This window comes from Amblyraja radiata, unplaced genomic scaffold (assembly GCF_010909765.2).
Source record: "Amblyraja radiata isolate CabotCenter1 unplaced genomic scaffold, sAmbRad1.1.pri scaffold_708_ctg1, whole genome shotgun sequence".
In the NCBI taxonomy this organism is placed as follows: domain Eukaryota; kingdom Metazoa; phylum Chordata; class Chondrichthyes; order Rajiformes; family Rajidae; genus Amblyraja; species Amblyraja radiata.
Genome location: NW_022630726.1, coordinates 19954 through 39373, shown reverse-complemented (window position 1 = coordinate 39373; position 19420 = coordinate 19954). Strand labels below are relative to the sequence as shown.

Below are 19420 nucleotides of genomic sequence, written 5' to 3'. Positions count from 1 at the left end.
ACAACTGTATTACACTCGCTCCCGGGCGGATAAACTATTACACGCGTTAACCTCCCGGCCCCTCTCCCCACCACTCATCCACTAACCGTCCATCGCCGCCGTTAACCGCTCTCCGAAGCTGGACCAGCTGTGAAGCGACGGTAAAGAGGTAAAAAGCATGAATGTGAAGCTGCTGCTGCTGCTGCTGCATTTGATTGACACCGTGAGCTCGACCCGCTCTCCCGCCCTTCACCCTCTCAATTGTCGACGTGGTCAAGATGGCCGCCTCTGGCTTCACTCGCATTGACGTCAACGGGAGACTGACTGACTGACTGCCAGTAGTCAAGATGGCCGCCGGGATCCCACCAACTGTCGCCGCTCGCGCTCCCTCAGCCGTTGCCGCCCGTTATTTCCCGCCGTTTCCAGAAGGTTCTTCACCAACGGTCGCTCGCTCGCGCGCTCGGTCACTGGGAGTTCGCTTCTCCACGACCGACCTTCACATTCCCGCTGGAAATGAGTTGAATAAACACAGGTGGGAAGTTTAAATCATCTTGAATGACAACAACGTGTAGTAGACAGACAGACAGACAGAGGTTGTTAGTTGTTAGTTCAGGTTGTGAGAGCGGGCTAGGGGCCGGGTGTGAAGTTTAAATCGTCTTCTTGGTTTCTTGGTCCTCCACAATATTCCAAATGGAATTTAAACTGGAGGTGGTGGAGGGAGGACTGAAGCCAGAAAGGGTTATTGGGAAGAAAGAGCTACTTTAAATGTAGTTGTATCTGGTTGGGTAACTATAGTCTCTTCCTCCCCCCCCCCCCTCCCTCTCTCTCCCCCTCCCCTCCCCTCCCCCTTCCCTCTCTGTCTCTTCCCACTCTCAGAGACATGGATCTCCTCTCCCCCCCTCCCTCTCCTCACCTCTGAACATTAATAGCCCATTATTATCTGTTATTTGCACTTAATCAGTTTATTTATTCTTGAATCTTCAATCTCTCTCGCTCTCTCCCCCTCTCTCTCATGTCTCTCCTCTCTCTCCCTCCCCCTCTCTCCTCTATCCCCTCCTTGCCCCTCGCTCAGACATGGCTCTCCTCCCCCTCCCTCTCTCTCGCCCCTCTCTCTCTCCCCCCGCTTCCCCTCCCCTCCCCCCCTCTCTCCTCCCTCTCCTCTCTCCCCCCCCCCCTCTCTCTCTCTCTCTCTCTCCCCTCTCACTCTCCCCCCCCTCTCACTCTCACCCCTCCCCTCTCCCTCTCTGCCCCTCGAGATAGGGCGGGGATAGGGTAAAAGGAGCCAATGAATAATATTAATATTTCATTAGACTCTCTGCACTCTACCTGCTGTACTTGTGCTTGGCTTGGCCGTATTTATGTATAGTGTTACCTGATTAGATTGGACAGCATGCAAACAAAATGTTTTCACTGTTTCTCAGTACATGTGACAATCGGCACAGTAGTACAGCTGGTAGAACCGCTGGCTCACGGCGCCGGAGGCTCGGGTTCAATTCTAACCACTGCCACTGTTTGTGTGGAGTTTGCATGTTTTTCCTATGACAGCGTGTGTTTCCTCCCACATCCCTATGGCATGCTGACATGAACATCAATTGCCCTCTGTAAATGTACCCCTAATATGCAGAACGTAAGATCACATAAAACTAGTGTGAGCGGGTGATGGATTGATGATTGGCATGGACTCGCTGGGCCGAAGGGCCTGTTTGCATACTGTGCCTCTGAACTCTGAATGCTAAAGCTAAAGTGTGAGAATAAGTCGCGTTTAATGTCGCAACGGTGTATTCTGTCAAAAGGTGTCGCTGCCTCAAAAAGGCTGACACTGCTGACACTGGTTCCCTCAACATCCTCATCCTCCTCGACCTGAGCGCAGCCTTCGATACAGTGAACCATAACATCCTGCTCACCAGACTCAAAGACCTCGGCATTGAAGGCTCTGCACTCAGCTGGCTCCGTTCCTACCTTTCCAACAGATCCCACTTCATCTCTCTCCACAACCACACCTCTGCTACAGCCACAGTCACTCAAGGCGTTCCCCAAGGCTCCGTACTCGGCCCCCTCCTCTTCATCATCTACATCCTCCCCCTTGGTCAGATACTCTGCCACTTCAATCTGGACTTCCACTGCTACGCTGATGACACCCAGATCTACCTTGGCACCAAATCCCCCAACAACCCCCCCGCCCCCCCTCTCCCATATCAACTCCTGTTTGTCAGCTATAAAAACCTGGATGCAACATAATTTCCTCAAACTCAACAGCGATAAGACAGAATTCCTCCTCATAGGCTCCAAAGCCACACTCAGCAAAATCAATAACCCCACTCTCACCATCGACGGCACCACTGTCTCCCCATCTCCCCAGGCCCGCAACCTTGGCGTGATCTTTGATTCCACCCTCTCCCTTGAGCCTCACATCCGCCATGTCATTAAAACCTCCTTCTTTCAACTCCGCAACATCGCCAAACTCAGACCCTCTCTCACACCGCCCGCTGCTGAAAGACTCATCCATGCCTTCATCTCCTCCCGACTGGACTATTGCAACTCACTTCTCCTTGGCATCAGCTCCACCTACATCAACCGACTCCAACTGGTCCAGAACGCAGCCGCCCGACTCATCACCCACACCAAATCCTGGCATCACATCACTCCAGTCCTCAAACAACTTCACTGGCTTCCCATCTCCCACCGGATCACCTACAAAATCCTGATCCTCACCTACAAAGCCCTCCACCATCTGTCCCCCCCCCATATCTCACTGACCTCCTCTCCCCCTACCAAGCCTCACGGTCCCTCAGTTCCATATCAGCTGGTCTCCTCTCCATCCACAAGTCCAACCTCCGCAGTTTTGGGGACAGAGCCTTCTCCAGGGCAGCTCCCAGGCTCTGGAACTCCCTCCCCCAACTGATCCGCAATTCCGTGTCCCTCACCATCTTCCAGTCCCACCTCAAGACCCATCTCTTCACCTCTGCCTATCCTTAGCCCCACGTGCCGTCCCTTTTCATCTGTGCATTAACTGCCTCATACTATGTTTTGTATTGAATTCCATATTTACTTTGTGTACTAGTCATGTCTCTACTATTTATTTCATTCCCCTTACATGTTTTTCCTCTACCTGCTAAATTTTTGTAAGGTGTCCTTGAGACTCTTGAAAGGCGCCCATAAATAAAATTTATTATTATTATTATTATTATTATTATTATTATTAAAGACCCACACCATCCTGGCCACACACTAATCTCCCTGCTACCTTCAGGTAGCAGGTACAGGAGCCTGAAGACTGCAACATCCAGGTTCAGGAATATCTACTTCCCCACAGCCATCAGGCTATTAAACCTGGCTCGGACAAAACTCTGATTATCATGATCCCATTTTCTGTAATTTGCACTTAATCAGTTTATTTATTCATGCGTGTTTATATTTATATTATGGTATATGGACACACTGATCTGTTTTGTAGTCAATGCCTACTATGTTCTGTGTGCTTAAGCAAAGCAAGAATTTCATTGTCCTATACAGGGACACATGACAATAAACTCACTTGAACGTGAACAATGTGTCCATCCAGAATCAAGAAGAGAATGCACCCGTGGGATTGAACAGTGGGAGAGGGACAATTGTTGTGAGTTAGCGCATTGTTTAGATGCCGCAGGGTATAAGTTACAGCAACAGCCTGGGGACCATTGTCAGGGCAAGTTGAGGATCACAGCCGGGTCTCCCTCCCTCCGTGCAGGTTGCGGGTAGATCCGGCTCGTGGCCTGACAGCAACCCACTGATCGGAGCGCCTCATCTCCGTCATGTGGTCTGCCTTTTAGCAGAGTGGGGGTGGTGACAGCTATGGGTGGAGGAAAACAGACAACACTTGATAATTCCATTATTTTGATTCATCACAGCTCCTCCAATGTCTTCGATGATGGAGCTCCTAGAAAGGTGTGATGATTGGCAGCTGCTGGATTTGACAAATCATTACCGCCAGAGGCTGGAAGAGGCGATTCAAGAGAAGGGGATAGAGATAGGGAGAGGGTGGGGAGGGAGAGATGGAGAGAGAGAGAAGGGGATAGAGAGAGGGAGAGATAGAGAGAGAGAAGGGGATAGAGAGAGGGAGAGGGTGGGGAGAGATGGTGAGAGAGAAGGGGATAGAGAGAGAGAGAGGGTGGGGAGGGAGAGATGGAGAGAGAAAGGGGGATAGAGAGAGAGAGGGTGGGGAGGGAGAGATGGAGAGAGAAGGGGATAGTGAGAGGGAGAGGGTGGGGAGGGAGAGATGGAGAGAGAGAAGGGGATAGAGAGAGAGAGGGTGGGGAGGGAGAGATGGAGAGGGAGAGAGAGAGGGTGGTGAGGGAGAGATGGAGAGAGAGAAAGCGATAGAGAGTGCGAGAGATAGAGAGTGTGGGAGAGAGATAGGATGATGGCGGGACTGACATATGTTGAAAGAATGGGTCGACTGGGTTTGTATTCACTGGAATTCAGAGGAATGAGCGGGACTCATCACCCACACCAAATCCTGGCATCACATCACTCCAGTCCTCAAACAACTTCACTGGCTTCCCATCTCCCACCGGATCACCTACAAAATCCTGATCCTCACCTACAAAGCCCTCCACCATCTGCCTCCCCCCCCCATATCTCACTGACCTCCTCTCCCCCTACCAACCCTCACGGTCCCTCAGATGCACATCAGCCGGTCTCCTCTCCATCCACAAGTCCAACCTCCGCAGTTTTGGGGACAGAGCCTTCTCCAGGGCAGCTCCCAGGCTCTGGAACTCCCTCCCCCAACTGATCCGCAATTCCGTGTCCCTCACCATCTTCCAGTCCCGCCTCAAGACCCATCTCTTCACTTCTGCCTATCCTTAGCCCCACGTCCCCCTCTCTTTTCATCTGTGCATTAATTGCCTCATATTGTGTTTTGAATTGAATTCTGTCTTTACTTTGTGTACTAGTCATGTCTCTACTAATTATTTCATTCCGCTTACATGTTTTTCCTCTACCTGCTAATTTTTTGTAAGGTGTCCTTGAGACTCTTGAAAGGCGCCCATAAATAAAATTTATTATTATTATTATTATTATCTTATAGAATCGTATAAAATTAGTGAGGGATTGGACAGGGTAGATGCAGGAAACATGTTCCCCATGTTGGGGAGTCCAGAACTGTTAAGGTACATTTCTTAAAACAGACAACTCACAATATGTTAGTTCAACCAACACAAGCTTTACTGATCATTTAGCCGGCGAGAGCGGCAGGGGATACAAAGTCAAGTACGCAACACACACTTAACCCTCCTGGGCCATCACTCTAATGAACAAAGACATACAGCATCTTTTGTTACTATTTTGGAAACATAGTCACATGTTTATACACAGTTGGAGCAATGACGTCTAACACAGTGGTTCTCAACCTTTTTTCAGTTATGTACCCCCTGTGAAATATGTTTTCAGCCAAGTACCCCCTAACCAGCGCAAAGCATTTTTGGTTGAAAAAAAAAGACTTAAAACAGAGCACTGTGCCACTGTTTCCCCAGCAATTTTGTGTACCTTCGATATTCCAGCATCTGCAGTTCCTTTTTGAACACTGTGCCATCAGTGTCTGATTTATTATACTTTGGAACTGATAAACACATACAAAATTCAAACATTTGAAAAAAAACTATTTCGAACATTTTAAATGTTAATAATCCATGACTAAATGTATTGCAAATATTTCTCATCACTAAAATGTAGTGATTCAAACTAATGTAGTGAAAACAGTGACCATATAACCATTTAAAATTATAAAATGAACCATTTAAAACTCCATAAATGTGCAAAACACTGCTCATTTGTAGTGGTCTCTCTTGAACTATTTGGAAATAAAAAGATATAACTGAAAAAAAGAAAGAAATAATTAACTTAATTATAAATAAAGATTTGTGCACATAAAAATAATTATCAACATAAAGTGTCCTCTTTTGGGATCATAGTAAAGATCTGTGCTCAAAAAGAAATCATTAACTTAATTTTAAATAAAAGCAGAAATTGCTAAAAATAAAAAAATGTATCATCTTAAAATATCTTTTTAAGAATCAAAAAGAAGACTGACATCTTAACATTACAAACTGTCAACACTGAATATTGCATTGTTGCACTGAACTGAGTGTTTTTGCACTTAGTGAGACATTTTAGTGAGACACTTGGGCTTGTGCTTCACTGAGGATCTTTTTCATTCTTGGTGGCAGGGAGGCAATTGCTGTGATCAAGCTCTTCTCCAGGCACAGTCTGTTTCTCTGCTTTGTTTTGATCACAGTCATTGCAGAGAAGGAGGCCTCACATAAATATGTGGAGGCAAAGGGTAGTAGCTGCTCCAAAGCTTTCTGTCCCAGGTCAGGGTGCTCCTGCTTCACACACACCCAAAACTGTGTAAGTGTGAACATGGCAAACTTCATCTGGAGGCCACGATCAGATGACACTGATAGGTGACAGGGAGCTTGCTTCGGTTTGCTTTGGACAAGAGAAATGGGTTTCTCACCCAATCCAGCTGTGCAGATTTCTCCTCCATGTCAGGAAAGTAGGAATGAAAATCCTGTATCAACTTGGTCAAATGTCCCACTATGACCAACTTGACTGGAGCTCTGTCCACATCCTCACTAGAGAGAAAATCATCCAGCTGAGGAAAGCAGGTGAAATCCTCCTGTGCACAGGCCCTTCTCCACAGCTCTGCTTTCTTCAGGAAGCCACCCACCTTGTCATACAGGTTTAAAATGCTGGTGTCCTTGCCCTGCAGAGACATATTCAGTTCGTTCAGTTTGCTGAATATATCTGCCAGATAGCACAGCTTTGCAAGCCAGTCTGTGTCCTGGAACAAGGTGGCATGGGGAGATCTGTGCTCAATCAGAAAGGCGTGTACTTCGGATCTTAATTCCAACAGCCGGTTGAGTATTCTCCCTCGAGAGAGCCAGCGCACTTCTGTGTGCAGCAGCAGTTGTGTGTGTTCAGCTCCCATATTTTCGCAGGGGCGGCGAAACAGGCGTGCATTAAGTGGCCTTGACTTAATGAAGTTGATCACTTTGATGCTGCTGTTCAAAACGTCATGTAACACAGGGCTCATTTTCTTGGATGCCAATGCCTCCCTGTGTATGACACAGTGAGTCCACATCACGTCGGGGTTTTCTTTTTTAATGCGCGTTATTAGTCCTTTCGCGCTGCCCGTCATTGATGCTGCTGCGTCTGCACAGATGCTGCTGCAGGATATCCAGCGCAAACCGTTTTCACAGAAATATGTCCTCTCCTGTTGTTTTCCCCTTCAAACTTTTGCAGAATAGTATGTGCTCATAAATGTCGTCAGTATCAACGTACCTCACAAAAGCAACAAGTTGTGCATTTCCACTGACATCTGTGGATTCATCCAGCTGGAGTGAAAAGGAGTCGCTAAGTTTTCCCACAACTTGCTCGACAATGTCTGTTCCCATTGTATCTACTCTGCGGCAAACAGTCATTTGACAACGGTACAGTCTTTAATTTCTCCGCTGCGTTTTTGTCCAGCATAGTCTCAGCCAGCACTACAGCCGCTGGAAGGAGCAGGTCTTCAGCGATAGTGAATGGCTTCTTGGCTTTAGCTACGAGCAAAGACACTGTATAAGAGGCCTCCAGGGCTTTGGCTGATGTTGTGGAGGCCTTCCGCATCGTGTCTTGAGATGATCTGAATTCAGACAGTTTCCTCTTAAAAAAGTCAGGTGGATTACCAACGTGACATCCATGTTTTGTCTTAAGATGACGCTGCAGATGTGCTGGCTTCATGCTACTGTTAGCTAATTTCTCCCCACAGAAAAAACACAGTGCCTTGGGTGGGTTGCAACTTGTGGACGTAAATCCAATTAAAACATAATCTTCAAGATACAGCCGGAATGTTTCCGGCTCTGGTTTGGCCTTCTTTGCCACTTGTCCCTGCGTGTTTTCAAAAGAATTGCTGCTACGCTTCAACCACGACTCCATCGTTTGAGTTGTGATTGACAGGTGATGCCGGGTGGCATATGACAGGTTGGGTCGAACCATCCTGGAATGGGGGAGACTCTGGGTTTTTAGGATAATTAAATTGAATAGCCTACTGAATATAAAATTCATTTTATGAACTCATACTTATATTTTCCTGAAATATTTATTAAATAATTATTTTTAAAGGATTTTTGCATGGATGCTACTTTTTAAATATATGTAGGCCTATATTTTAAAATCTCACGTACCCCCTGGAGTGCCTTCACGTACCCCCAGGGGTACGCGTACCCCCATTTGAGAACCACTGGTCTAACACATCAATCACAGAGTATACCCATTCAAAGCATTCTTGTCACTAACACAACACTTCGCATGCTATGGTTATATCGATCATATGTGGGGAACATGGATAGGTGACGTTTCACAGAGTGCTGGACTAACTCAGCGGGTCAGCCAGCATCTGTGGGGAACATGGATAGGTGACATTTCGGGTCGGGACCCTTCTTCAGACTGACACTATGTTGACAGATGAGGGGGTGATCGACAGATGAGTGAAGTGACAGAGGCGAGGGAAAATAAGGAGATAAAAGGATGTGAGATAAGGAGAGAGGAATGTATATGTGCAGCTTTAAGGGACATTGGTCGGGTAGCATTTGGAGTATTGCATACAGTTCTGGTCACTCCATTACAGGACTGATGTGGAGGCTTTGGGGAAGGTGCAGAGATGGTTAACCAGAATGGTTTAAAAACAAGGAACTGCAGATGCTGGTTTACAAAAAAGGACACAAAACGCTGGAGTAACTCAGCGGGACAGGCAGCATCTCTGGAGAGAAGGACTGAGTGACATTTCGGGTCGAGACTGAGGAGGGTCTCGACCAGAAACGTTACCCATTCCTTCCAGCATTTTGTGTTTACCTAAACAGCGCCTATCTATCCACGTGGTGGTGTGCCAGCAGGCTGGAGGAGCGGGCAAAGGCCTTGCCACAGAGCGGGCAGGTGAAGGGGCGCTGGCCAGTGTGGACTCGCCGGTGCTCCAGCAGGTGGTCAAGGCGGGTGAAGCCCTTACCACAGGACTGGGCCGGGGAAGGGACGCTCACCGCTGTGGGTACGCCGGTGCTGCCACACGCTGGACATGCGGGTGAAACCCTTGCCACACTCAGCACACACAAAGGGTCTATCTCCGGTGTGTATCCGCGGGTGCTCCCGCAGCCCCCATGCTCTCTTGTCACAGTGGGCCCGCCGGTGCTGTCGCAACCCCCGCGAGCTGTCAAACGACTCACCACAGTACAGGCAGTCGTAGGGCTGGCCACTGGTGTGCACGTGCTGGTGAGACAGGGCTTGGGAGACCATGGTAGAGTGCTCTCCACACACCGGGCTGGGGACGGGACTGTCACCGGTGTGAACCCGCTGGTGGGACAGCAGCCGGGTGGAGCGGGTGAAGCCCTTGCCGCACTGGGCACAGGTCTAGGGGCGCAAGCGGATGTGGGTGCGCTGGTGCACCAGCAGGCAGTCAGAGCGGGTGAAGCCCTTGCCGCACTGGGCGCAGGTGTAGGGGCGCTCGCCAGTGTGGGTGCGCTGGTGCACCAGCAGGTTGCCGGAGCGGGTGAAACCCTTGCCGCACTGGGTGCAGGTGTAGGGGTGCTCGTCGGTGTGGGTGCGCTGGTGCACCAGCAGGGTGCTGGACTGGGAGAAGCCCTTGCCGCACTGGACACAGGTGTAGGGGCGCTCGCCGGTGTGGGTGCGCTGGTGGCCCACCAGGGTGCTGGACTGGGCGAAGCCCTTGCCGCACGTGGTACAGGTGTAGGGACGCTCGCCGGTGTGGGTGCGCTGGTGTACCAGCAGTTGCCTGGATTCGATGAAACCCCTGCCACACTGAGTACAGGTGTAGGGGCGCTCGCCGGTGTGGGTGCGCTGGTGCTTCACCAGGGTGCTGGACTGGGTGAAGCCCTTGCCGCACTCGGTACAGGTGAAGGGACGATCGCCGGTGTGGGTGCGCTGGTGATTCTGCAGGCCGCTGAGCTGGGTGAAGCCCTTGCCGCAGTCGCTGCAGGTGAAGGGCCATTCCCCGGTATGGAACCGCCTGTGCACCTTCAGGTCCTTGGACGACTTGAAGCCTTTGCCGCAGTCGGAGCAGGTGAAGGGCCGCTCACTGCTGTGCACCTGCTGGTGGTTCCGCAGCCCCGACAACCTGGTAAAGCTCTTGCTGCATGTGGAGCAGCCATAGGGCCTCTCGCCCGTGTGCAATAGCCGGTGGGCCTCCAGGACATTCGCCGTCTTGAAACTCTTGCCGCACTCCGAGCAGTCGAAGGGGCGGTCTCCCGTGTGCACCCGCCGGTGGATGTCCAGCTTGCTCGGGCTCTGGCAGGCCGTGCCACATACATCGCACTTATAACGCTTATCCTTGTTGTGCCCCGTCATGTGGTCCTCCACCGAAGCTCAATCCTTCGAAGCTCAGCCCGCACACCGAGCAGATGGGGGGCTCATCGGCACCCTGGTCGCTCCCAATGGCCGCTCACGTCCCCGTCTCTCCGTCCACAGCAACGGCTCCTAAAACCTGCAGGAGGGGAACACAGAGGGTCAACAGGCTGGCAAACAGGACATTACTAACAAGTGAACATTACTAGTGCTTGAAGTGCTTGAGTGGGGGTGTATAGCTCAGTGGTAGAGTATTTGACTGCAGATCAGGAGGTCCCTAGTTCAAATCCAGGTTGCTCCTCAAATTACCTCATTTAGTGAAGAAAGCAAATGGTATGGTAGCATTCATAGCAAAAGGATTTGAGTATAAGAGCAGGGAGGTTCTACTGCAGTTGTACAGGGTCTTGGTGAGACCACACCTGGAGTATTGCGTACAGTTTTGGTCTCCTAATCTGAGGAAAGGCATTCTTGCCATAGAGGGAGTACAGAGTACAGAGTTTAAGGATAAGGGGGGAAACTTTTAGGACCGAGATGAGAAAATCATTTTTTACACAGAGAGTGATGAATCTGTGGAATTCTCTGCCACAGAAGGTAGTTGAGGCCAGTTCATTGGCTATATTTGAGAGGGGGTTAGATGTGGCCCTTGTGGGTAAAGGGATCAGGGGGTATGCAGAGAAGGCAGGGATGGGATACTGAGTTGGATGATCAGCCATGATCATATTGAATGGCGGTGCAGGTTCGAAGGGCCGAATGGCCTACTCCTGCACCTATTTTCCATGTTTCTAAGTTGAAGGGGTGGGTGGAGTGGGGGGATTGGGAGGTGAGTGGGGGGGATGGGGGAGTTAGAGGGGTGATAGGAGGGGAGAGGTGGTGAGGAGGCAAGGGCGGCAATGGGGGCGGGGATGAACACGGTGGAAGTGAGGGGAGGGGGAGAAGGGACGGGTTATTGTGAGGGGAGAGGGGGCGGTGTGTGTGTGAGGCGAGAGGAGGGGGTGAGGAGGCAAGTGGGCGAGCGGGAGGCGCGCTGACCTGGGGGGTGCCGAGCATCCGGGCACTGAGTCGAGCCGCCCGCACGTCTCCCCGCCCAGCGCGGTGAGGTCTGCCGCACACACGGCGCGCACCACCGTTGCCCTGATGTCACCCTGACAGCAAAAGGAATTGAGTGTAGGAGCAGGGAGGTTCTACTGCAGTTGTACAGGGTCTTGGTGAGACCACACCTGGAGTATTGCGTACAGTTTTGGTCTCCTAATCTGAGGAAAGACATTCTTGCCATAGAGGGAGTACAGAGAAGGTTCACCAGACAGATTCCTGGGATGTCAGGACTTTCATATGAAGAAAGACTGGATAGACTCGGCTTGTACTCGTTAGATTTTAGAAGATTGAGGGGGGATCTTATAGAAACTTACAAAATTCTTAAGGGGTTGGACAGGCTAGATGCAGGAAGATTGTTCCAGATGTTGGGGGTCCAGAACAAGGAGTCACAGTTTAAGGATAAGGGGGAAATCTTTTAGGACCGAGATGAGGAAAACATTTTTCACATAGAGTGTGGTGAATCTGTGGAATTCTCTGCCACAGAATGTAGTTGAGGTCAGTTCATTTTAGAGGGAGTTAGATGTGGCCCTTGTGGCTAAAGGGATCAGGGGGTATGGAGAGAAGGCAGGTACAGGATACTGAGTTGGATGATCAGCCATGATCATATTGAATGGCGGTGCAGGCTCGAAGGGCCGAATGGCCTCTACTCCTGCACCTATTTTCTATGTTTCTACCCCTAATTCGAGGGGGACAGCCGGCACCGCACCGACGGGGATTGCCGCTGAGTCACGTAGGGGGGTATGAGTGGGGGGGGGGGGGGGGGGGGGAGGGTGCGCCGAACATTGGTGAACCGCGTCGAGCCGCCCGCACCGCACCGTAACGTCAGCCGCACGCACGGACGGCCTGTACAATCGGCTCCCAGGCGTCACTGCCCATCTGAGGGCGACTGTCGGCCCCACCCCCTGTCATTGCGCAGTCATGGGGGGGCGGCATGCATCATGGGAAGGTCACACAGTGCTAGAGTCACAGCGGGTCGGGCAGCCTCTGTGGAGAGAAGGAAACCGTGACGTTTTAGGGCAAGACCCTTCTTCAGTGATGGGAGGTAGAGAGATAAGGAAGTGTAAGGAGTGTAAACAGCATTGGAGTTCAAGGAAAACGTGGAATAGATCATTGTTAGGTGGATAAAAATGCTGGAGAAACTCAGCGGGTGCAGCAGCATCTATGGAGCAAAGGAAATAGGCAACGTTTCGGGCCGAAACCCTTCTTCAGACTGATGGGGTCATTGTTAGTTGGGAGAAGGTAACATAGACAATAGGTGCAGGAGGAGGCCATTCAGCCCTTCAAGCCAGCACCGCCATTCAATGTGATCATGGCTGATCATCCATAATCAGTACCCCGTTCCTACTTTCTCCCCATATCCCTTGATTCCTTTACCCTAAGAGCTAAATCTAACTGTGTCTTGTACATCCCGCAGATAGAGAGATAGACAGAGAGATAGAGAGAGAGAAAGAGTGGGAGAGAAAGAGTGGGGGAGAGAGAGTAGGAGAGAGAGAGGGGGAGATAAAGAGAGAGAGAGTGAAAGAGAGAGTGGGAGTAGGAGTGGGAGCGGGAGAGGGCGAGGGAGGGATATATATATAGAAGAATATACAGAGAGATAGATAGAGAGACAGAAATTGAGAGATAGAGGGAGAGATAAACAGAGAGAGAGAGAGAGAGATGGAGGTAGATAGAAAGACAGAGATAGATAGATTTAGAGACAGAAAGTGATAGATTGGGATAGATAGAGAGATGCAGAGAGAGAGAGATGTCTGTGTACATTATCCCACAGTCGTTGTTTACTATTTGACAGTAGATAGAGAGATGGGGAGATGGGGAGATGGGGGGAGGGAGCCCTGACCCCGCGGGGGTGGAGGCGGGAAGAGCCAATAAACCCTGTAAACCGGCAGTAAAATGCTCCACAGCCGCCTGTGTCCCGGGGGGGGGGGAGGAGGTGGAATCACGTGTGGACGGGGTTTGGAGCCAAGATCTTTTATTTAAAGCGAGTTGTGAGGGTTTGTTGGGCCGCGGAGGGGAGCGACTTCCGGTGGAGGCGTCATCCTCCCCCTAGCAACGGGGCCCGGACCCCGGGTAGTGAGGGAGAGGGAGATTAGAAACGCTTCACCGGCGGCGGAGGGAGAGAGAGTGAGAGTGGAGGAGGGGTTGTACTCACGGCTCATCCCCGCCCGGCCCGGCCCGGCCCTGACCGCCCGTTGCCCCGCAGACAGAGGGAGGGGCCTCAGCCCGGAAATGACCTCACGGCCCCGGCCCGTTGCCCCGCAGACAGAGGGAGGGGCCTCAGCCCGGAAATGACCTCACGGCCCCGGCCCGTTGCCCCGCAGACAGAGGGAGGGGCCTCAGCCCGGAAATGACCTCACGGCCCCGGCCCGTTGCCCCGCAGACAGAGGGAGGGGCCTCAGCCCGGAAATGACCTCACGGCCCCGGCCCGTTGCCCCGCAGACAGAGGGAGGGGCCTCAGCCCGGAAATGACCTCACGGCCCCGGCCCGTTGCCCCGCAGACAGAGGGAGGGGCCTCAGCCCGGAAATGACCTCACGGCCCCGGCCCGTTGCCCCGCAGACAGAGGGAGGGGCCTCAGCCCGGAAATGACGCCTCTGTGGCCAAGATGGAGCCGACCCGCACGGGACCAAAGATCCTAAATAAAGCGCTGGAGGATCTTTGTACTGGACGGTGAGAGAGAGAGAGGGAGGGGAGAGAGGGGAGAGAAAGGTAGAGAGAGAAGGCGAGAGAGAGAAAGAAGGGGAGAGAGGGAAAGGGAGAGAGGGGAGAGGCAGAAGGGGAGAGACAGTGAAAGGGAGAAGGGGAGAGACAGAGGGAGAGAGGGGATAGAGAGGGAGAGGCAGAGAGAGATAGGGGCGGAAGAGAGAGAGAGCGGGGAGAGAAAGAGGGGAGAAAAAAGAGAGGGGGAGAGGGATAGAGTGCGAGGAGAGAGAAGGAGAGAACAAGAGTGAGAGAGGGTGGAGAGGGAGAGAGAAGGGGATAGAGAGAGAGAGAAAGGAAGAGAACAAGAGAGGGTGAGAGAGGGGGTGGGGAGAGAGTGAGTGTGAGGAGAGAGGGGAGAGAGAGAGCCAGAGATAGGGGCGGGGCAGCACAGAGAGGGAGTGAGTGAGAGAGAGGGAGGTAGAGAGCGAGAGACAGAGGGAGTGAGGGAGAGAGAGAACAACATGGGGGGAGAAAAAGAGAGCTGAGGGAGGGAGAGAGTGTGAGGAGGGAGAGGGGGAGAGAGAGACAGAGACACAGAGAGAGAGAGACAGAGGGAGAGGGAGACAGGAAGGGAGAGGGAGATAGAGAGACGGAGTGGGGAGGGAGAGAGGGATTGAGTAGAGAGAGAGGGAGAGAGGAGCAGTTAGATAAATTGAGGGGTGGAGAGAGAAGGGAGTGAGTGGGAGAGGGGGGAGGGGAGGAGAGAGAGAGTTCGGAGGGGAGAGGAAGAGAGATATCTGAACGGTGGGAGGCTGAGCGGTGGGAGGCTGAGAGGGGCAGGAATAAGGGGAGAGGTTCAGAGAGAGAGAGGAGACAGTACGGGGGAGGGAGGGGGCAAGAGTCTGGGGGTGGAAAAGGGGTGAAGTGAGTAGCGGGGGGAAGTAGATAGATAGATAGATAAATACTTTATTAATCCCCTTATTCAGGGGAAATTCTGATGTCCTTGCAGCACACTAGTAAAAATACAACACAGTATTCATAAAGAAATTCAACATCAAAACATCCCCCCACAGTGATTCCCACTGTGGGGGAAGGCACAAAGTCCAGTCCCCATCCTCTTGTCCACCCATAGTCGGGCCTATTGAGGCCTCCGATGTTCTCGCCGGGTGATGGTACGCCGGCGTCGGGAGAACCCCCAGCAGCTTGGGGTGCCAGGAACGGCCGCCTTCCCACCGGAGCCTGCGGCTTCCAAGCCAACAGACCACGCCAGACGGAGCTCCGCACACTGGTGATCTCGGCGAGATGTAAGTTAAAACGTCGCAGCTGGCCGCTCCGCAGAACCGCGGCTCCACGATGTTTTCCTCGGCGGTACCAAGCATACTGGAGTCCCAGCGCGGCGACCCAGGAAAGGCATCGCCCGCTCCGCAATAGCGCTCCAGCGCTGCACTGCCGCCAAAGCCGATGTTCTGCGCCTCCGCCGCCAACGCCGATGTTCTGACCAGGTCCCCTCAGGGAAACGTCGCTCCAGGACCCGCTGGTAGGCCGCTAGGACAGGTCGAAGACGCTGCTCGGAGGAAGGCAACCCCTCCGACCAGGTAGGGACTTAGAAAAGCAGTTTCCCCCTTCCCCCCCACCAGCCCCCACACAAAAGATTTAGACCCCCTGACTGTACACTTAACGAACTAAAAATAATAAAAAAGAAGGGGAAAAAACGGACAGCTGCAGGACAGGCAGCCGTTCAGGACAGCGCCTCCTCCGGATTGTAACTCAGCGGGTCAGGCAGCATCTGTGGAGAAGATAGACACAAAGTGTTGGAGTAACTCAGCAGGTCAGGCAGCATCTGTGGAGAGAAGGAATGGGTGGCGTTTTGGGTCGACACCCTTCTTTGGTTTAGTTTAGTTTAGAGATGCAGCGTGGAAACAACAGGTCTTTCGGCCCACGGAGCCCGTGCCGACCAGCGATCACCCCGTACACTAGCACTATCCCACGCACATTAGGGACAATTTAGCTATTTTGCGGAGGCCGATTAATCTACAACCCTTAACGTCTTTGAAATGTTGGAGGAATCCGGAGCAGCCGGAGTAAAAACCCACGCAGGGCAAGGGGAGAACGTACAAACTCCGCACAAACAGCACCCGTAGTCAGGATCGGCCCCGGGTCTCTGGCGGTGAGGCAGCAACTGTACCGGTGCGCCAGTGTGCCGCGCAGAATTATATAACGGTTTCCTCCGCCATAAACACACTCAATATGTGCTTGTAATGTCCTGTTTGCCAGCTTGTTGACCCTCTGTGTTCCCCTCCTGCAGGGTTTAGGAGCTGTTGCTGTGGACGGAGAGACGGGGACGTGAGCAGCCATTGAGGGCGTCCAGGGTGCCGGTGAGCCTCCAATCTGCTTGGTGTGCGGGCTGAGCTTCGAGGGGCTGAGCTTCGGTGGAGGACCACATGACGGGGCACAACAAGGAGAAGCGTTATGAGTGCGACGTATGTGGCACGGCCTGCCAGAGCCCGAGCAAGCTGGAGACCCACCGGCGGGTTCACGGGCGAGAGGCCCTATGGCTGCTCCACATGCGGCAAGAGCTTTACCCAGCTGTCGGGGCTGTGGGGACACCGGCGGGTGCACAGCAGTGAGGGGCCCTTCACCTGCTCCGACTGCGGAAAGAGCTTCAAGTCGTCCATGGAACTAAAGGTGCACAGGCGGTTGCACATCGGGGAGCGGCCTTTCACCTGCTCCGACTGCGGCAAGAGCTTCAAGTCGTCCACGGAACTAAAGGTGCACAAGCGGTTGCACACCGGGGAGCGCCCCTACACCTGTGCCCAGTGCGGCAAGGGCTTCATCAGCTCCAGTAGCCTGCTGATGCACCAGCGCACCCACACCGGCGAGCGCCCCTACACCTGTGCCCAGTGCGGCAAGGGCTTCACTCAGTCTCATCACCTGCAGAAGCACCAGCGCACCCACACCGGCGAGCGCCCCTACACCTGTGCCCAGTGCGGCAAGGGCTTCACCCAGTCCCTCAGCCTGCTGAAGCACCAGCGCACCCACACCGGCGAGCGCCCCTACTCCTGTGCCCAGTGCGGCAAGGGCTTCACTCAGTCTCATCACCTGCAGAAGCACCAGCGCACCCACACTGGCGAGCGCCCCTACACCTGCGCCCAGTGCGGCAAGGGCTTCACCCACTCCAGCACCATGCAGGTGCACCAGCGCACCCACACCGGGGAGCGCCCCTTCATCTGCGCCCAGTGCGGCAAGGGCTTCACTCAGTCTCCTCACCTGCAGAAGCACCAGCGCACCCACACTGGCGAGCGCCCATACACCTGCGCCCAGTGTGGCAAGGGCTTCACCCACTCCAGCACCATGCAGGTGCACCAGCGCACCCACACCGCGGAGCGCCCCTTCATCTGCGCCCAGTGCGGCAAGGGCTTCACTCAGTCTCCTCACCTGCAGAAGCACCAGCGCACCCACACTGGCGAGCGCCCCTACACCTGCGCCCAGTGTGGCAAGGGCTTCACCCACTCCAGCACCATGCAGGTGCACCAGCGCACCCACACCGCGGAGCGCCCCTTCATCTGCGCCCAGTGCAGCAAGGGCTTCACTCAGTCTCCTCACCTGCAGAAGCACCAGCGCACCCACACTGGCGAGCGCCCCTACACCTGCGCCCAGTGTGGCAAGGGCTTCACCCACTCCAGCACCATGCAGGTGCACCAGCGCACCCACACTGCGGAGCGCCCCTTCATCTGCGCCCAGTGCGGCAAGGGCTTCACTCAGTCTCCTCACCTGCAGAAGCACCAGCGCACCCACACTGGCGAGCGCCCCTACACCTGCGCCCAGTGTGGCAAGGGCTTCACCCACTCCAGCACCATGCAGGTGCACCAGCGCACCCACACCGCGGAGCGCCCCTTCATCTGCGCCCAGTGCGGCAAGGGCTTCACTCAGTCTCCTCACCTGCAGAAGCACCAGCGCACCCACACTGGCGAGCGCCCCTACACCTGCGCCCAGTGTGGCAAGGGCTTCACCCACTCCAGCACCATGCAGGTGCACCAGCGCACCCACACCTCGGAGCGCCCCTTCATCTGCGCCCAGTGCGGCAAGGGCTTCACTCAGTCTCCTCACCTGCAGAAGCACCAGCGCACCCACACTGGCGAGCGCCCCTACACCTGCGCCCAGTGTGGCAAGGGCTTCACCCACTCCAGCACCATGCAGGTGCACCAGCGCACCCACACCGCGGCGCGCCCTTTCATCTGCGCCCAGTGCGGCAAGGGCTTCACTCAGTCTCCTCACCTGCAGAAGCACCAGCGCACCCACACTGGCGAGCGCCCCTACACCTGCGCCCAGTGTGGCAAGAGCTTGACCCGTTCCTCCAAGCTGCTGTCTCACCAGCGGGTGCATGCCGGCGACAGTCCCGTCCCCAGCCCGGTGTGTGGAGAGCACTTTGCCATGCCCTCCCATGCCCTGTCTCACCAGCACGTGCACACCAGTGTCCCGCCCTACGACTGCCCGTACTGTGGTGAGTCGTTTGACAGCTCGCGGGGGTTGCGGCAACACCGGCGGGGCCATGTCGGCGAGCAGCTGCTCCCACTGTGACAAGGGAGCATGGGGGCTGCGGGAGCACCAGCGGTTACACACCGGAGAGAAACCGTTTGTGTGCGCTGAGTGTGGCAAGAGTTTCACCCGCATGTCCAGCCTGTGGCAGCACCGGCGTACCCACAGCGGTGAGCGTACCTTCCCCTGCCCATCCTGTGGTAAGGGCTTCACCCGCCTTGACCACCTGCTGGAGCACCGGCGAGTCCACACCGGCCAACACCCCTTCACCTGCCCGCTCTGTGGCAAGGCCTTTGCCCACTCCTCCAGCCTGCCGGCACACCGCCATGTGGATAGATAGGCGCTGTTTAGGTAAACACAAAATGCTGGAAGGAATGGGTAACGTTTCTGGTCGAGACCCTCCTCAGTCTCGACCCGAAATGTCACCCAGTCCTTCTCTCCAGAGATGCTGCCTGTCCCGCTGAGTTACTCCAGTGTTTTGTGTCCTTTTTTTGTAAACCAGCACCTGCAGTTCCTTGTTTTAAAACCATTCTGGTTAACCATCTCTGCACCTTCCCCAAAGCCTCCACATCAGTCCTGTAATGGAGTGACCAGAACTGTATGCAATACTCCAAATGCTACCTGACCAATGTCCCTTAAAGCTGCACATATACATTCCTCTCTCCTTATCTCACATCCTTTTATCTCCTTATTTATCCCTCACCTCTGTCACTTACTTCACTCATCTGCCGATCACCCCCCCATCTGTCAACATAGTGTCAGTTTGAAGAAGGGTCCTGACCCAAAATGTCACTTATCCATGTT

The 19420-nt window shown here is 53.7% G+C and overlaps 1 pseudogene; it reads left to right on the top strand.

Annotated features, from left to right (window-relative positions):
• LOC116970300 overlaps positions 1-19014 on the top strand; it is a 43874-nt pseudogene extending 24860 nt beyond the window's left edge.
• Positions 19015-19420: the final 406 nt, after the last annotated feature.